Genomic DNA, 17,539 nt, shown 5'->3' on the forward strand with positions numbered 1-17,539 from the left:
GAGGTTTACATGACACTTCCTCAAGGTTATGGAAGTGAGGGGGAGACACGAGTATGCAAGTTGACTAAATCCTTGTATGGACTCAAACAGGCTTCTCGCCAATGGTTTCACAAGTTATCAAACTGTCTTTTAAACCATGGTTTTTCACAATCTAAGTGTGACTATTCTCTGTTTACTAAAGTCACTACAAGTTCATTCATTGCCTTGCTTGTCTATGTGGATGATGTCATAGTAGCAAGCAATGATATTCAAGCTGTGCAAGACATCAAAAATATTCTTCATGCTGAGTTCAAGATTAAAGATCTTGGAGAATTAAAATACTTCCTAGGATTGGAAGTAGCTCGAACATCTAAAGGCATTTCTGTTTGCCAAAGACACTATGCTCTTGAAGTGTTAACAGATTCAGGTTTTATTGGCTGCAAACCAGCCAAAATACCTATGGATCCTAACCTGCGCCTCATCAATACAGATAGTGGTTCATTAGAAGATCCCACTGTCTATCGAAGGTTAATAGGAAGGTTACTCTACTTGACTATTACAAGACCAGACTTGGTATTCTCTGTTCACATTTTGGCTCAGTTTATGAATAAACCAGCACAAGTTCATCTTGATGCTGCATATCAGGTTTTGAGATATATAAAAGGAACTCCAGGGCAGGGTATATTTTTGCATGCATCTTCATCTTTACAATTGAAGGCATTCACGGATTCAGACTGGGCAACATGTCCTGAAACAAGAAAGTCAATTACAGGCTTTTGTGTTTTCTTGGGTGAATCTCTTATTTCTTGGAAATCCAAGAAACAAAACACTGTGTCAAGATCATCAGCAGAGGCTGAATACAGGGCTCTCGGTTCCACAACATGTGAATTAATTTGGTTAATTGCCTTGCTTAAAGACTTTGGGATTAATCACAACTCACCAGCATTACTTTACTGTGACAGCAAAGCTGCTCTACATATAGCAGCCAACCCAGTGTTTCATGAGAGAACGAAACACATTGAAATTGATTGCCATTTGGTTAGAGAAAAAATTCAAGCTGGAATACTGCATACTCTTCATGTGAATTCAAAGCATCAGCTGGCAGATTTTTTTACAAAGGCTTTGGCCTTCCCTCAGTTTACATTTTTCCTTTCCAAGATGGGAGTAATAAATATACATACTCCATCTTGAGGGGGAGTGTTGAGATATGTACATATGAGTTAGTTAGAGTTAGTTAGCAAGTTTTCATTTTAATTATAACACGTGCTGTAATTAGTTTTCTGTATAAATAGGACATAGGTCAGCTTTGTAATACACGGAATTCTTTTAATCAAAAGCAGAGGAAACTTTCCTTTTTTGCCTTTTAGGTTTTATGTGCGTAGTGTGAAACCATCTTTTCTACAAAATTATTGCATCCTCTAAATCCAATCCTCCAACTTACTAGTTACTGCAATCTCGAAAACATACGTAGATAAGGGATAGAACAAAAAATATAATACACCCTTTGATTTCGGTTGATGAACTAGTGAGCTCACTTCATCTTTCATTTCATTTATTTTTTCATCTTTCATTTCATTAACTATATGGTAATTATTACCATATAACCAAGTGATAACATTTAAGAAACATCTAGTCCATTATACTCATGCATCATATTTAATATCATTTGAGTGTGCATTTAAAATGTGGTACCAAAGCAAAGCCAATACAAATAACACAGCTTTCTAATATACATTTTCATTTAAAAAGACATTTTATTTTCATAAAACTATAAAAAGGTATGAACACAATACCCCCACCTGGGCTCACTTCATATAGTCCACATTCTTTTTTCATAACATACCATACCATACCATAACATGTTGGTCAGGGCCATAACATGTATTATTATTTTTTTTTTTTTTCAATTTGAACATTAAGACCACACTTTTTAAACTAATAATTTGGCTCTATGCAATTTCATCCAATTTAAATTGAACGTCCATCAATATTTCTTGATAACATTTATGAAAAGTTACTCAAAATGAGACCTACACAAGACAACATTTCATGGAAGAAGAAGCAGATCAAGCAGCAGCAGCAGCATAAGCAAAACAAAAGTCTTCAACAGATTTTTGTGGGTTAAAAGATATGAACTATGCAGTCTAGTACTACATCTTAGGATCGATGTCCGTTAAAAGCCAAAAGCTATAAAAGTATGGAATATTGTATATGATTTACAGGTTTAATTCTGTGAAGCCTATGTGCACAGTGCACTTATGAAGTCATCAATCCAAACATATATATTTTCATATTAGAGAATTAGAGCGCATATTTTCATATTTTCATATTATAGATTAATTTAATCTTTTGCATATTAGAGAATTAGAGATATATACATTAGCATACAATACATATGGCCTTCGGGCTTTGAGGCATTTATTCAAACAATTTGCACTCATCTTCCATTTACACCTCAACAACATACAATCACCTACTGTTATGATTCCTAAATACATTTAGTAATTTTCACACGTTTACAACAATATTCATTATTCACAAATTTAAAATGAAAGCAATAAAATTACCAATTAAAATGGTGGTGCAGGCGGCACTGTGTTGACGGCAATTTTGCAAATGTTGGACTGTGCGGCAGAGTTACGACGGCGGCACCAAGAAGAAATGAAATGGGGATGACAAACGACGTAGAAGAATTGAAACAAGACAGTGAGAGACGAGAGTAGAGAATCTGAGACTGAAACTGAGAAATCGATGAAGCTGTGTTATTTGCAAACGGAAGAAGAAATGAAGAAGAAATGGCTTTGACGGTTTCTATACCCAGTAAGACGACGTCGTTCCTATTTAAAGGAACGACGCCATTTAACTTTTATGAATAAAAATAAACACAGATGCAAAATGACATCGTTTTATATTTGTATTATTAAAACAAAGCTGGAGTCAGAGTCAGAGTTCGAGTCCCCTGGGACTCCGAACTCTGACTCCGACTCTGTTGACATTTTCGGAGTGGCTCTGATTCAGTTTCCGATTCTGAATTCGAACCACTCCGACTCCGTTGGAGTTGGAATTGGAGCGGAGTTCAAATAGAATCGAAATTCTCCTACATAGTACAAACTTTGCAAACAATTTAGGGAGTTGGCATGCACTTCAATATGCATGCTATTATTTAAGGATTTCTAAAAAAATTATATCCATGTATGTGGGACTTTCGACTGACCAATAAAAATTTTATGTATAATCATTTTTACGTATTTTTTGTGCATTATGCTAATATGAGTAGTTGCATCACATTAAATAAAAGTGATATAATCAATCACATTAATGAAGTATATAAAAAGTATGCATGAAGTGACTGTATATAACATAATTGTTCAACTATCCATCATACCGGCTCTGTATGATGTTGACATAATGACAATGTAGGAAAATGCTGGTATGCCACCTGACTTTATCCCTTCATTTTAACTGTTCATGTATTTAAATTTTTTACTTATTAATTAAAAAAGTGATTTTTAGTGTATTGATATATTTATTTTTTTTATTTTTTTAAAAATATTTAAATATGTTAAAAAATGTAAGAAAGAAAAGAAGATACAAAAAAAAAAAAAAACAACTTTATGCTAGCGGGCACACCCAACTGTAAAAGCTGGATAGCACACTAGCACTACTCTAACGACAATTACCATGACACAATCTCTCTCTCTCTGCTATATATATATTATATATATATATATCCGAGCTAGGTTTATCATGCATTTGATCTTCTTGTTTTTCCCAATTACGTCACTTCTTGGAACCATACCATTGAATACGTACCTATTTACTCGAAATTTATAGTCTTTTTTTGTTTTTTGTCTTTTTTTTTTCCTAAACTAGAATTTATCGTCTTTCACTACTGACATTATAATTGTAAGCTGATCTACCTAGAAATAATAAGCCTTTAAGATTGATGTCCATTGTGAATGGCTCTCATGCATTTTGTTTTTAGATACATGAGGAAGCTGGCCAGCAGTATATATCCATTAATTTTAGAGTAATGCATACACCATACCATCATTTTACTTACATTTTATTATTTGTAATGTGACACATTTATCAGTATTAATTAAAAAAATTATGTAATAAATGATTATTTAATAGTAATAAATGTGTCACATTTTACTTAGTAGAATGTAAATGATCAGATGATAATATGGTATATAGAATTTACCTTAATTTTAGTAACTGAAAAATTCTATACATCATATTAACATCCTATTTGTATCTCATTAAATAAGATATGAAATATTTATTACTATTAAATGATCATTTATTTCATATTTTTTATCATTAAATGATGATAAATATATCACATCATATATAATATGATATAAATAAAATGATTATATGGTGTATAATATTATTCGTTTTTTGTGATTTTAAAAGTATATATAGCATATAATTATATATAAAGTTTTGGGCAGAAAACTACTGCTGCATATAAAACTACTGCAAACTGCATGCATCTGAAACATATAATATATACGGAAATCAGAAATCTAGTAATGATGGTTCCCTGAGAAGAGAGACGAGGTATGGTTTTCAGCGTACAAGTTTCGCACATGATTTAGGGTGGTTAGAAACCATTTAATGGATCATTAGAATCACTAAATGCATGTATGCTAGCTTTACTGCAAACAAATGATTGGGTGGGGGAAATTAAGTTACTTTCAATCCCTACCATAATGATCGTACTGCAAAAGGGATAGTAACAGTAACAGTTACAGTAATGGTACTAGCTAGTGGCCATCTTCCATGACTAAATACATATGTACACGTGATGAGGGAGAGGTATATGCTAACATTAATACACTGCAATTAAGGGATCAGCCTGCCTAACCACCCCTGTCCCCGGCGCTGCTCCCCATCAATCAAACAGCTAGCTGGCTCACTTAATTGCCTTGAAGAAAACTACCAAACGATCTAACAGTCTTCACCAAACAATCGTAAGAGCTTGTATACATAATCTTCTCTTGCTTGCCTGCCACCTGGTTCATCGTTCTTGTCTTTAATACATCAGCTGGACAACTCAAAGCAGTTGCTGAAAGACCTGACATAATAAAGGCAAGAGTGTGGGCAAAGATATTGTCAGGAGCTATCTGATTTTGAATAACAAAGCTTTGGCATGATCATAGCATGCTAGTTCTCCCATGTTCACCAAAAATGCTCTTTGTACATTAGGGAAAACTTCTTTCCAAAGTCCTTTAAAGCCCTCTGTGCGCATAATCTTGTTTAAAGCATCAAAAGGCCCTGAGTATCTCGGTTGGCGACCTTGGCTCACCATACGACCATCTGCTTGCATCCTCACCTTAACAAGATCAGTAGGGCTTGCCACTACCTGCACTACTAATGGAAACAGAAAAGTGTCATTATGTATCAAACAAGAGAAATGGTATTTGCAGTCGTGGAATGCACAAGTGTTATATAATCTCTTTAAGAAAATAAGTAAATACAGAACCCACATGAATAAATAAATAAATTTTTTAATAGTAGACCTCACTTTTTTTCAAAACGATTACATGACGCTTATGTACTCAACGACTGTATGTAACATTCTCATCAAACAAATATGTAAGGTATTAAACAAAAAGATCCACGAGAATTTTCCTTGTTAAGTTGTAATGACCTGATTCAATATTATTAGCATATGATATGGATAATTTTATGAGAAAAGCTCAGAACCGATCAGATGTAATATCCATTTTCACGCCGGCCAATAGGATCACAACATGTGTCTATTGTATTTGTCTTCCAATGGATCCTACCTTATGGAATCGAAGGCTCTTACTCTCCTCTCTCAACTTCTGAATCTAAATCGAAGGCTCTTCCTCTCCCCTCCCTTTCAAAGAGGCTTCAGTGGAGATGGGAATGATTTCGGAGGTTCATCATCGTCTTTTGGGGATGGTTTTGGGATTCTGGGTCTTTTTCTAAACAGATGGAGATCCAGGGTTGCGACCGATCCCCAATTCCCTTTCAAGGTTCTCATAGAGGAATTGGTGGGAGTCTTTGCGTGTGTTCTCGGGGGACATGGCATCCCATCCCAACTTCGATCTCAACAAGCATGACTTTGTTTTCTCCACGCTCGTTGTTGGATGCATATTGAACTTCACTCTTATGTATCTTTTGGCACCAACCATGTCTGCATCATCCCCTAATCTCCCTTCCATCTTTGTCAGCTGTCCCACGGGCCATATGCTTGAACCGGGTGCCTATACCGTTTTCAATTGGTTTGGGACTTTTGTGTACAAAGGTGTATTCTTTGCTGTGGTTGGGTTCACCATAGGGCTTGTGGGGACTGCCCTCTCAAACGGGTTGATCAATGTAAGGAAGAAGATGGACCCCAATTTCGAGACCCTAAACAAGGCTCCTCCGACACTTTTAAATGCACTCACTTGGGCCGCTCACATGGGTAGTAGTAGAAACTTCATGTACCAAACTTTGAATGTTATCAAGTTTGTGCTCGCTAAGAGCATTGGCATTGGCTTCATCAAAGCCAATGCCAAATTTTGATGAAAAGTACATATTTTCCATAATCATAAAATCTTCCTATCCATAATCCCACATTGGATTAGCCATTAGATTCATCAAAATAATAATATAATATTATATTTTTAATAATAATTTTTTTTTCATATTTTGTAATTAAACCTACTATATGTACATTAATAATTTAATTTGATATTTAAATTATTGATTTACAAGCACTAATTTTTTTTCTCAACCTAATTACCAACAAACACATTTTGTCAATCCTTCTTCTACCTAACAATCAAATATATAATAATTTAAGGAACAACAAACACATATACAATTTGTTCATCCAAGATAAAATATTATGTTTGAAACTAACTACAAACCACCCTTCTTCTCTACCTAAACTTTTACATCTACAATTCTATCCTTGGTCAAACACATTCATTCCATCATACACAATACCCAACATTCATATCCATTATGTAGCTAACCGTCCTTCCTTTGCCAAGTTCTTTAGATGTAGCTAATAGTCTTGGATTAAACCCTATAAATATATCCATTCTTGAACTACTTCCCACTCATCAAAAACCAATATTTCTTCTTCTAATTCTTCGCATTTTTTTCTCTTATTTCCCTATGGATCCCTATAGCAATACTCTTTATATGTTAGATGAAGATTATTTCGATCATGAGGATCTTATGATAGAAGCAATGGTCGTACATAGACAACAACGTGCAACTCTTGGAGCATCTTCTTCACGTCGTCCTAATTCTCAACCTCGTATGTTCATCCGACGCAATCCATTGGAAGGTCATGAACGCCTTTGGAAGGATTACTTTGCTCAACCGCCAATATATCCGCCAAACGTTTTTAGGAGGCGATTTCGAATGAATCGTGATCTTTTTTTACGTATACATTCTGCAGTTGTCAGTCATGATGATTATTTTATCCAAAAGAGAGATGCCAGTGGGAGGCTTGGATTGTCCTCCCTTCAAAAGATGACCGCGGAAATTAGGATGCTCGCATATGGGGTAACAGCAGATCTTATGGATGAGTATGTAAGAATTGGAGAAAGTACTGCACGGTTGAGTATGAAGAAATTTGTAAAGGCGATCGTGGCAATCTTTGGGGGTGAGTACTTGAGGTCTCCAACCAGCAATAATATAGCAAGGTTACTAGAAGTTGGACAAAGGCGTGGATTTCCAGGAATGTTGGGTAGCATTGATTGCATGCACTGGAAATGGAAGAATTGTCCTAGTGCTTGGAAAGGTATGTATTCTGGTCACGTAAATGAACCAACTATTATTTTGGAAGCTGTTGCCTCTTATGATCTTTGGATATGACATGCTTTTTTTGGTTTACCTGGGTCGCATAACGACATCAACGTACTTGATCGATCTTCTGTTTTTGCTGCGTTGGCCGAAGGTCGTGGTCCTCCTTGCAACTATACTATCAATGGTCACGAGTACACAATGGGATATTATCTTGCTGATGGTATATATCCTTCGTGGGCAACATTAGTAAAAACAATTCCTGCTCCACATGGGAAAAAGAAAAAACATTTTGCTGCTTGCCAGGAGTCTGCAAGGAAAGATGTCGAACGTGCATTCGGAGTACTCCAATCTAAATTTGCAATTGTGCGTGGACTTGCAAGGTATTTCCAACCTGAAGTTCTAAAAGATGTTATGTACGCATGCATTATCTTGCACAATATGATTGTTGAAGATGAACGTCATCTATATCTCGGGGCTGACCAATTCAATTATGAAGCCAATGATGATACTCCATCCGAGCCAATTTCACGCGATAATATACCTGAATTCATGGAGTTCATTGCCCAATATCATCGTATTAGAGATAGAGGCACTCATTCTCAACTCCAAGCCGACCTTATCGGGCACTTATGGAATATGCATGGCCAAGCATAATATGGATTTCTTGAATAGCCAACGTCATCTTTGTTGGTGTATTGTAGTGCTCATTAAAATGGTTTCGGAAAAGCATACAAAATCAGCCTAACTAAATGACACCATTATCATATATATTGTCCACAAACAGATCCAACAGACTGCTTTACAACATCCAACAGATCCAACCTCCATTATCATATATATTGTCCACAAACAGATCCAACAGATCCAAAAGAATACAACCTCCATTCACCAAATACTTCCAGCAAATACAAGTTTTTTCACATACAAACAGATCCACAAACACTTCCAAAATAGGGGTACTTCACAGATTTTCTATCCACAAAACCAAGTCCAAAAACTAAACTAACATTCAGAAATTTCAATGTATTTCCATTCAAAAAAATAGAAAGTCATCCATTATCATAGTGGCTGCCCAGCCACATGCTTCATTATGAAGTCTTGTGGCTAAGCAGCCACTACAAGTTGGAAATCAGAAAGTCATTCGGATATACCATCTTCATCACTCATTGACTCTTCCCAAATTTTTTTCTGAACTTTACAGAAGTAGGCTTGCTGCATGGCATTCATACCAGAAAGATCCTTGCCCATCATCTCAGCATCAAACTTTCTTTTATCAAGATCCAGTTGTGCACCTCTATCGCAATCAGCCTTCATCTGCCATTCTCTTCTCTCCACCATGAACAATCGTCTATCCTCGGTCAACAGTGAAAGAAGCTCCTCTTTGAACTTTTTTTGTTGGAGGCCTCTTTTCACCGTGAAGGGGAGTTGGGCTGACCAAAGTATTAGAATGGGGTGTGAATGTTGGAGTGGTAATAGGACATTCTCCTCCACTTTGTAAGAGAGTGGTGAAGAATGGGTCCTCCTCCAAAAGATTGTCCATCCTTTAAAAATTACAATTTTTAAGTTGTCAGACACAACCAAATTCAGTAACAATAAACAAGGCATGGAATTGATATACGACTGCAATTGAAAAATATAATACCTAAACAAGACAGAACAGCTTATAGAAAAACTGTATAACAAAATCAGAAAATTCGTATAAATAAATGACTGCAAAACAGATCCAAAAAAAAAAGAACAAAAACAGAAAAACAGCAGCACATAAAACGTATTTTGCATTAAATAAGGTCCAGCAAGACAGTTTACAGCAAAACAGTATAAAAAACTAGAAAAACAGTAGATCCACAAGCACTTATTTAAGGCCTATCAAATTCAGGTCATATATGGAAACCAAGTTTTCCATAGACAGATAGACAGTATAAAAATTCAGCTTACAATTTAATTGAATATGAGACTGTAATTTATTAGTGACTATAAAACTCCGTTAATGCTGTGAGTGACCTACTGTTCTCCTTGCAAACAAGCAACATTCTTAGGTTTGCTTTGTTTCAGGTGGATTTATGTAATCTAAAGATATTCCTCAATTTTACAATTTGAAATTTGAAATTCAAATTAAGAAAGAAAATATTGGAAACCTTCCCTGTATTTATTAAGGAATGGAATAACCTGCTCTATCATATGGGGGATTAACAAAAACCTCACACAAGAACTTCCAAGATCGAATAGTGCAACTAAAAACAAAACAATTGGAAGACTCCATCAATTTTTTAATGGAAGAATCAGTTGAGGAAGCACAACTTCTAAAAGCTTATTAGGGGAAGTGCTTTCACACAATATTACAAAAGCTTATTAGGAACCTCTAAGTTCTAAAACAGTAGATCCACAAGCAATTTTCCAAATGGGTCCTTACAAAAACAGTGATCCACAAGCACTTTTCCAAATGGGTCCTTACAATTTAATCGACCTCTTTGAACTAACATATTGGATGTTTTATACTAATCATGCATCATGGCATTCTTTACATTACCAACCTCACCAAGTTTTAAAAATAGATGCTGCATGTCACTAACATTCAGAAAAACTCCAAACACAAACAAGAACAAACCAAATTCTTCCAAACAAACACAAACAAGAACACAAGCATGTCATTCTTTACATTATCAAATAATAGTGTCCAATTCAAATCAGTTACATCCAATTGATCTGCATGTTGGATGTAGTTTCCAATAGTAACAAACCAAAGATGATGGTCAAATCTACCCACTCAACAAGAACAACAGACTCCAAAATATTCATCAATGGGAAAAATAAAAATTTATGAACAACAGACTCAACAGTATCACTTGCTCATCATCCCGAAGCAAATATACCACCATACACATAACCATATTCATCAATTGCTAGGAAAGAACTCCATATAACCGAGTGCATACAAAACCAATTCACACACAGCCACACAAATCTTCCTATAGGCAACAATACATTACAGACCCAACAACTACAATACCAGAATGAGTGTGGTTGCTTGAGCCGAAGGGACTAACTGCACCTTGGAAAATCTGCAAGAAATTCACAAAATCAATGACCCAACATCAGTCGAATGCTTAGTAACCATTTATTTTTTCCACCCAAACATCCTACAAGCAAAAGCCCCAATTGGGGCTGAATGGAAATAAAAAACCGATCCAAGATTAGGGTTCAAAAAGAAAAGCAATCGGCCGAACCTGAAATCAGATGCCTTCCGCACGAATCTGATCTACTTGAAACCGGTAGAAGAAACCCCCGAATGATTCTGCACCAAGAATCCAAGGAAGAATAAAAAAAAGCTTAAAAACGAGAGAAAGAGAGAAAGTGGGAGAGAAAACAAACCAGCTTCCTTTGGAGAAGAAGATCGTGTAGAGCCAAGTGTTCTTGCCGTTGAAGAATCGAATGGCTGCGAAGATTCGAAGTGTAGAGCCGAAGGGATTGGGAGAAATGAAAATGAGAGAAATGGGGAGAGAAAACGCGGGGAGGAAACGGGGAGAGAGGGAAACGAAAAGTGACCGGTAGATAAATAAAATAGACTAAAATAATATGAAGATGAGTGCACAGTAGCACTTCAAATATGAAAGACCTGGTACATTTACTGTAGGTCAAAGTTACCCATTTCTGGGTTTGACTAATCCAATGCAGCATTTTTTTCTTCGATTCATCTATTTTTGCATTTGGCATTGGCTTTGATGAAGCCAATGCCAATGCTCAGGGGCTGCCTCCTTTGGCGTTCAAGTCCTCGGTGGTGGTTCTCAGATGCTTGAACAGTGTTCTTGGAGGTATGTCATTTGTGATTTTGGCCAAGATGACTGGGTCAAAAAGCGTTGAGGAAGCAAAGCCAGTTGCAGGAGAAGTTGGATCTATCCCAGAAAAGGAGAAGGTCGACGGGGGTGGGGTTAGGAAGAGATGCGTTGGCTCAATGAAGAGGCATCGTGTTTGGGAGATCTTGGGCACACGATTCAGGAATAGAAATTGTGATCTGCTACATGTGGGTCCATACTCAATGTAGCTGTAATTCATACATGGCAGCTATTTATTTGTTAGTGTAAAACATTGTGTAACACCCAACCGGCTCCAACTCTCTCCCCAATTTTATTGATTCTAAATTAGTTTTAATCTGCCCTTTTGGATAAGCTCACAAGCAATCATTATTGAGGTGTGTTAGGGATTTTTTTTTTTTTTTTTATAAGAAGATATTTTATTGATATTGAAATAGGCATAATCCAAGTATACAGGAACTATATATGCGATTACATCTAGTTAGGAACAAGAAAGAGATATAAGGAAATCACGAAAGTTGAGACCATTAAATTCTATGACAATGGCCCACATAAATAAAATTTTCTAGAAAAAAAATCTTAAAGTCTTCCAAAGAGCGCTCTTAATACTCAAAATTTCGGTCATTCATTTCCCTCCAAATGCACCAAAGTAGAAAAATGGGAGCCATCTTCCACATGGCTACAACCTATATCGGTTAGGGGTTTTAATTAAGTTTAAGAGCTCAAAATTTTATTTTAAGGCCTGTTAAGGTTTAGTGAATTATTTTGGATTGATATTAATAGGCTAATATTTTTTAGTAACCCAATGAAGATTTATTGGATTATTTTGAATAGGTCATGGGCCCAAGATTTATTTAGACGGATTATGAGACTTTTATTGGACTCAATAATTAGGTTAAAGCCCAAAAATTATTTTATCAGTCCAAAAGTATTATTGGACAAGTAAGCTTATAAGTCCAAAACTACATATGCATAGAATCGGCTGAAACTGGTAGGTAAAGGGGGAGTAAACATGTGACTTCGGTTTTGGCGTGATCCCGGTTGGTGGTCGATGTCCCTTTGGAATCGCGAATGGTGGGAAAAATAGAAATGGAGGTGCGACTCGATTTCACCATTTCGGCGTGATGAGAAAGAGAGGAATTATACCTAACTTTAAACGACGCTGTTTAGAGGGGGAGGAATTAAACCTAAATTGAAACAACGCCATTTGATTCTTAATTTTTTTTTTATAGGTAAAAGAAGTTTTATTGATCCACGTAAATAGGCAAAGCCCGAGTACATAAGAGATATACGAAGAAGAGCCTAATTACAAAACTACGTGCTACTTTTTTTCTATTTAGCACGTATGATATGACGGCGTTTCACTTAAGGTATCATTTTATCTAAAATATATATTAAAATATATATATATATATATATATATAGATATAATAAGTAATCGGTCGGTTTAGCGGTCCATTCCAGCCTTAAATTGGGACTGAACCGGCCGACGGTGGTTTTGACATTTTCCTACTGCCATTCGACCGGTTTTGGCCAATTCCGTACTCCCAGCGATCGGTTTGAGGTAGTTACGGTTCGTCTTCACAGTTTTTGTACACCCTTAGTATACAACCACAGGTAATGGTCAATAATCAAGGTACATGCACTTAAAGTCACATATTTATTATTAGTAAGTTGTCGATTTATGTTGTTTTTCAACAATTATTGTGTGGATTAACAATGGGTTAACTGTATTAAGGGGGTAGAAATCATCTGCTTCTAAGAGTTATTATTAGTCAACTTACCTCGACCATGACATTATTTTGTTAGTAAAAATGTTGAAAAGAGGATAACTTGTCAAAAGAAGGGGAGAATCTAGCAGGCCTGGATCCCACTTGACATGCATTTGAAACTTGTTGCCTTGTTGGGCTAACTATATGATCCTCATAGTATTGTTTTATTTTATTTTGGATGACGTGAAACCTCACAAAAGCAGGGCCGCAGGGGCCTTCAAACTCAACCCTCAGGAGTAAAGCTGCCTGCATACATGACCCCTCGCACCAAAACCGTGTACTAGGTAAATCCTAATAAAATTTTTTGAGTGAAATCGAATTCGGGATATTTGAGTTCATCCTCCCACCCTTTAGCTACACCTGGACGGGTTAATGTTAACCTGAGTTTTCTGATTTCCCTCAAAGTAAACCAAAATTTCTTGAAATATTTCTAATAAGAAACAGATTCTTGTCACTTCTTCAGTCATTTGGACAGCTCTCTTAGCACCTTCAGAGGGCATCATCGTGCATACTTTCTAGAACCACTACCCACTTGTAGCTTTCGAAACTCTTAGGTTTTGAGTTATTTTTCGTGGGAAATTTTAATGATGACAAAACCTACTTCTTTCATAAAGTAGTGGGCGACTTCCTTTCCAATTTTTGTTTTTTTAATGGAATTAGGTGCATATCAATTGCACTTCCCAATTACCCATTAATTCTACACACGAAAAAAAATATTTTAAAGAAGACAAACAATGCCTAAAAAGTTCGAATGAAATCTATGAATCAAAACTAAGAGGGCCTCTTACTTGAGCCATGACACCGAAGATGCCGCCGACGAGAGCCTTTGCGGATAGAGAAAGTGATCCAGCATCAGCACATACGACATTCCTGAAGTGCTCGTAGCCTATGATCCAGATGAGTGTGTAGAAGAGGTGCCTGAGAATAGCCGGGGAGAGGCCCTTGTAGAGCCCCAGAGGACCTTGCTCGCATACAATCTCTGAGGCGACCTGGAACGCTTTGGTTGGGCGAGTCGAGGAGGAGAGCGACTCGCCATGGAGCTGAAGCCTGGTCTTAGTCAGATCTATCGGGAAGGTAGTGGTCTTGGCCACCATGGCCGAGAGTGAAGTCAGCAAGATCTTGGTGAGGGCCAGCTCATGTTCCTGTCCTTGGCTCGCTTTCATTGTTCCCCCACCCCACACATGTACACAAAAGAGATGCAGTGCACCGAGGTTATCAACTACAGTTCTTCTACATACCACCGGGGTTGCGGCCCCAGCGCATCCTCGGATGACGTGGCAGTAGCCACGTCAGCTGACTTAAATATATTTAAAAAAAAAAAAAAGCCAGAGAAGTGCTAATTGAAACGAGATTTTGACCCACGTCAGCTGGGTCTTCGTCTTCCTCTTGATTGTTGCGGTCGGTAGACTTTGTGGATTTAAGGTTGTCGATGAATCTTCCTCTTGGTTGTTGCGGTCGGTTGAGCTGGGTTTCATTTTCGTTGCCGAGCCGAGCGTCGTTTGCTTCATTTCTTGGTTGTTGCGGTCGGCATTGCATTAGCAAAGGAGGTCGGCATTTCTATCAGCAACGAAAGTTTGTCTTTTCGTGCCTGCCATACCATAGCCGAGTCTAATAAAAACCCAGATTGTCCGATTGTTGCGGGTAGTATAACTGGGTTTTAGATTTCGTCGTTGATGACCTTGTCTTCTCGTCGTCTGGTTTGGGTTTCTATTTAAGGTATAAAGATATCATTTTTCATTATCTTTTGAAGTATTTATGATCCAGTAGCTAGATCTGATAAAATGGCAATAAAATAATGGCTAGGAGTCAGGAGTGGAGCATGCAAGGGGAGGCAAAGCTTGTCACCAAGCTGGAAACGTGTGTTTGGCTACTTCTCATGATACTCTGTTGACATCATAGTAGTTGTTGGATCATTAAAACTAGTAATTTTGTGCAATGAATTATCTAACTTTTATTCATTTATTTAGTTTTGTTGGTCGGTATATCATGATGCCAAATGCTTTTCTTGTCTGGGTGACACTACTAAAATAATCGACCAGAGAGCCACTCTCAAACATAACCGAGTTAGTCTAAGAAACAAAGCAATTCATTGATATTTTGTTTGTTGGTTTTTGGTCAAATTGTCATGTGTATTATAACATAAAAATGTGTAAAGAAATGAATATTTATTAGAAAAAATGTATACTATTGATATGTTGATTGCTACTGTATTCCTATGTTTCCTCGTTTTGAATTGGTGCTTAAAAAACATTTTGTCTTGCTTTAAAAAACATTTTGAGTTGGTTTAAAATTTGTACACATTAAAATCTCCAGGAAACAATGTTCGGGTAGTGAGAATCACATAATTTTATTTACATTCTTGTGGACCCATTGCAATTGCATTATTTATTTTTAATTTGTACCATCCTACTCCTAATTTCCATTCTTCACAACCCATTGCAGGGGAATTGATCGTGATTTATTTGATTGGATTTTTTTGTACTGTGTTGGTGCTTTTTTACTTTTCAAATCCAGTATTTGCATTTAGCTCCCTCTCAACATGGGAGAAGGGAAAGAACAACCATCTATGGTAACACCATGTAGCTCAAATCCATCATCTGCGGTAAGTTATATCATTTACTATATCAATAACATTGGAATGTGTTGAGTTACCTATTTATTTCCACAATACAACAATAACTTGGTTGTATTATCTTGTTAGGACATACCATCAACTTGTCCAAGCATCCCAAATTACATGCATGGTTACTATAGTCAAGTGTCTGCGTGGTCACCGGGATTTGATCCAAATGCTACTTACCCATTTCCCCATAACATGGCTCCAACTCCTCTCGAGAATACCACCAGCTCCACTGCATGCATACTAGTTGGGTCAGATTCTAATAGACCCGGTGGTGGGGAAACTGATGGACTATGTAGACCTAATGAGGATATACTTAATGCAAAAGGAAACAAGGATTGCAATGCTGGGACATCTCATAATGTTGACAATGATGGTGATGATATGATTGAGGAGCCAAATAAGGGGATGGAGTTTAATACGCATGAAGATTTAGTGAATTATTATAAATCTTATGCTAAGAAGTGCGGGTTTGGGGTGATGACAAAAAGGACTGAGAGGGATGAAGATGGCATAGTTAGGTATGTCACCCTTGCTTGTGCTCGTGGTGGTAAGGCCCGTAATAGAATTGTCAATGTAGCCAACCCACGTCCGACAAGAAAGACGGAATGTAAGGCAAAAATTAATGCCCTGAAATGTGATGGAAAACTTCGGTTGACTACGGTTCATAATATCCATAACCAAGGTCTTAGTCCTAAAAAATCAAGGTTTTTTTGATGTAATAGAGAAGTATATAAGTGATGCCGTAAAAAGAGTTCTGGATACAAATGATATGGCTGGTGTCCAAATGAACAAGAGTTTTAACTCTTTAGTTGTTGGCACGGGCGGATTTGAGAACCTTCCATTTTTGGAGAAGGATTGTTGTAATTACATCGACAAGGCAAGACATCTGAGACTTAGTGCAAGTGGTGCTAGTGCACTTCAAGAGTATTTTTGTAGGATGCAATACAAAAATCCTGGTTTTTTTTGCATTGATGGATTTAGATAATGACGGAAGGTTAAAGAATATCTTTTGGGAAGATCCTCGCAGTAGAGCAGACTACCAATATTTCGGTGATGTGGTACATTCGATACCACATATCTGACAAATAGATACGGGATGCCGTTTGCACCATTTGTTAGTGTGAACCATGGGCAATCAATTCTCTTGGGAGCCGGCTTGATTTCTAGTGAGGATACGGAGACCTTTGTGTGGTTATTCCAAACTTGGCTACAGCGTATGGATGGTATAGCTCCCAAAGCTATAATCACTGACCAAGATAGGGCGATGAAAAATGCAATAGCAATTGTTTTCTCAAATACTCGACATAGATTTTGTTTGTGGCATATACTGAAGAAAGTCCCCGAGAAGCTTAGCTGCTATGCTTCTTATAAAATTGGAATGAAAAATTCATTGATGAAATGTGTGTATGACAGCCAAAGTGTTGAGGAGTTTGAGACGGCTTGGGCTCAGTTAATTACCATGTACAATTTGCATGAGAATGCATGGTTGCAAAGTCTATACGTAGAGCGTGAGCATTGGGTGTTAGCATTCTTAAAAGACTGCTTTTGGGCCAGAATGAGTACAACGCAGC

At 37.0% G+C, this 17,539-nt stretch overlaps 1 pseudogene; it reads right to left on the reverse strand.

The window, feature by feature from the left end:
- Positions 1–4,907: 4,907 nt before the first annotated feature.
- On the reverse strand, positions 4,908–14,508 carry LOC122310124 (annotated as a pseudogene).
- Between the last annotated feature and the right edge of the window lie 3,031 nt (positions 14,509–17,539).

This window comes from Carya illinoinensis, chromosome 5, assembly GCF_018687715.1.
Source record: "Carya illinoinensis cultivar Pawnee chromosome 5, C.illinoinensisPawnee_v1, whole genome shotgun sequence".
NCBI classification, from domain to species: domain Eukaryota; kingdom Viridiplantae; phylum Streptophyta; class Magnoliopsida; order Fagales; family Juglandaceae; genus Carya; species Carya illinoinensis.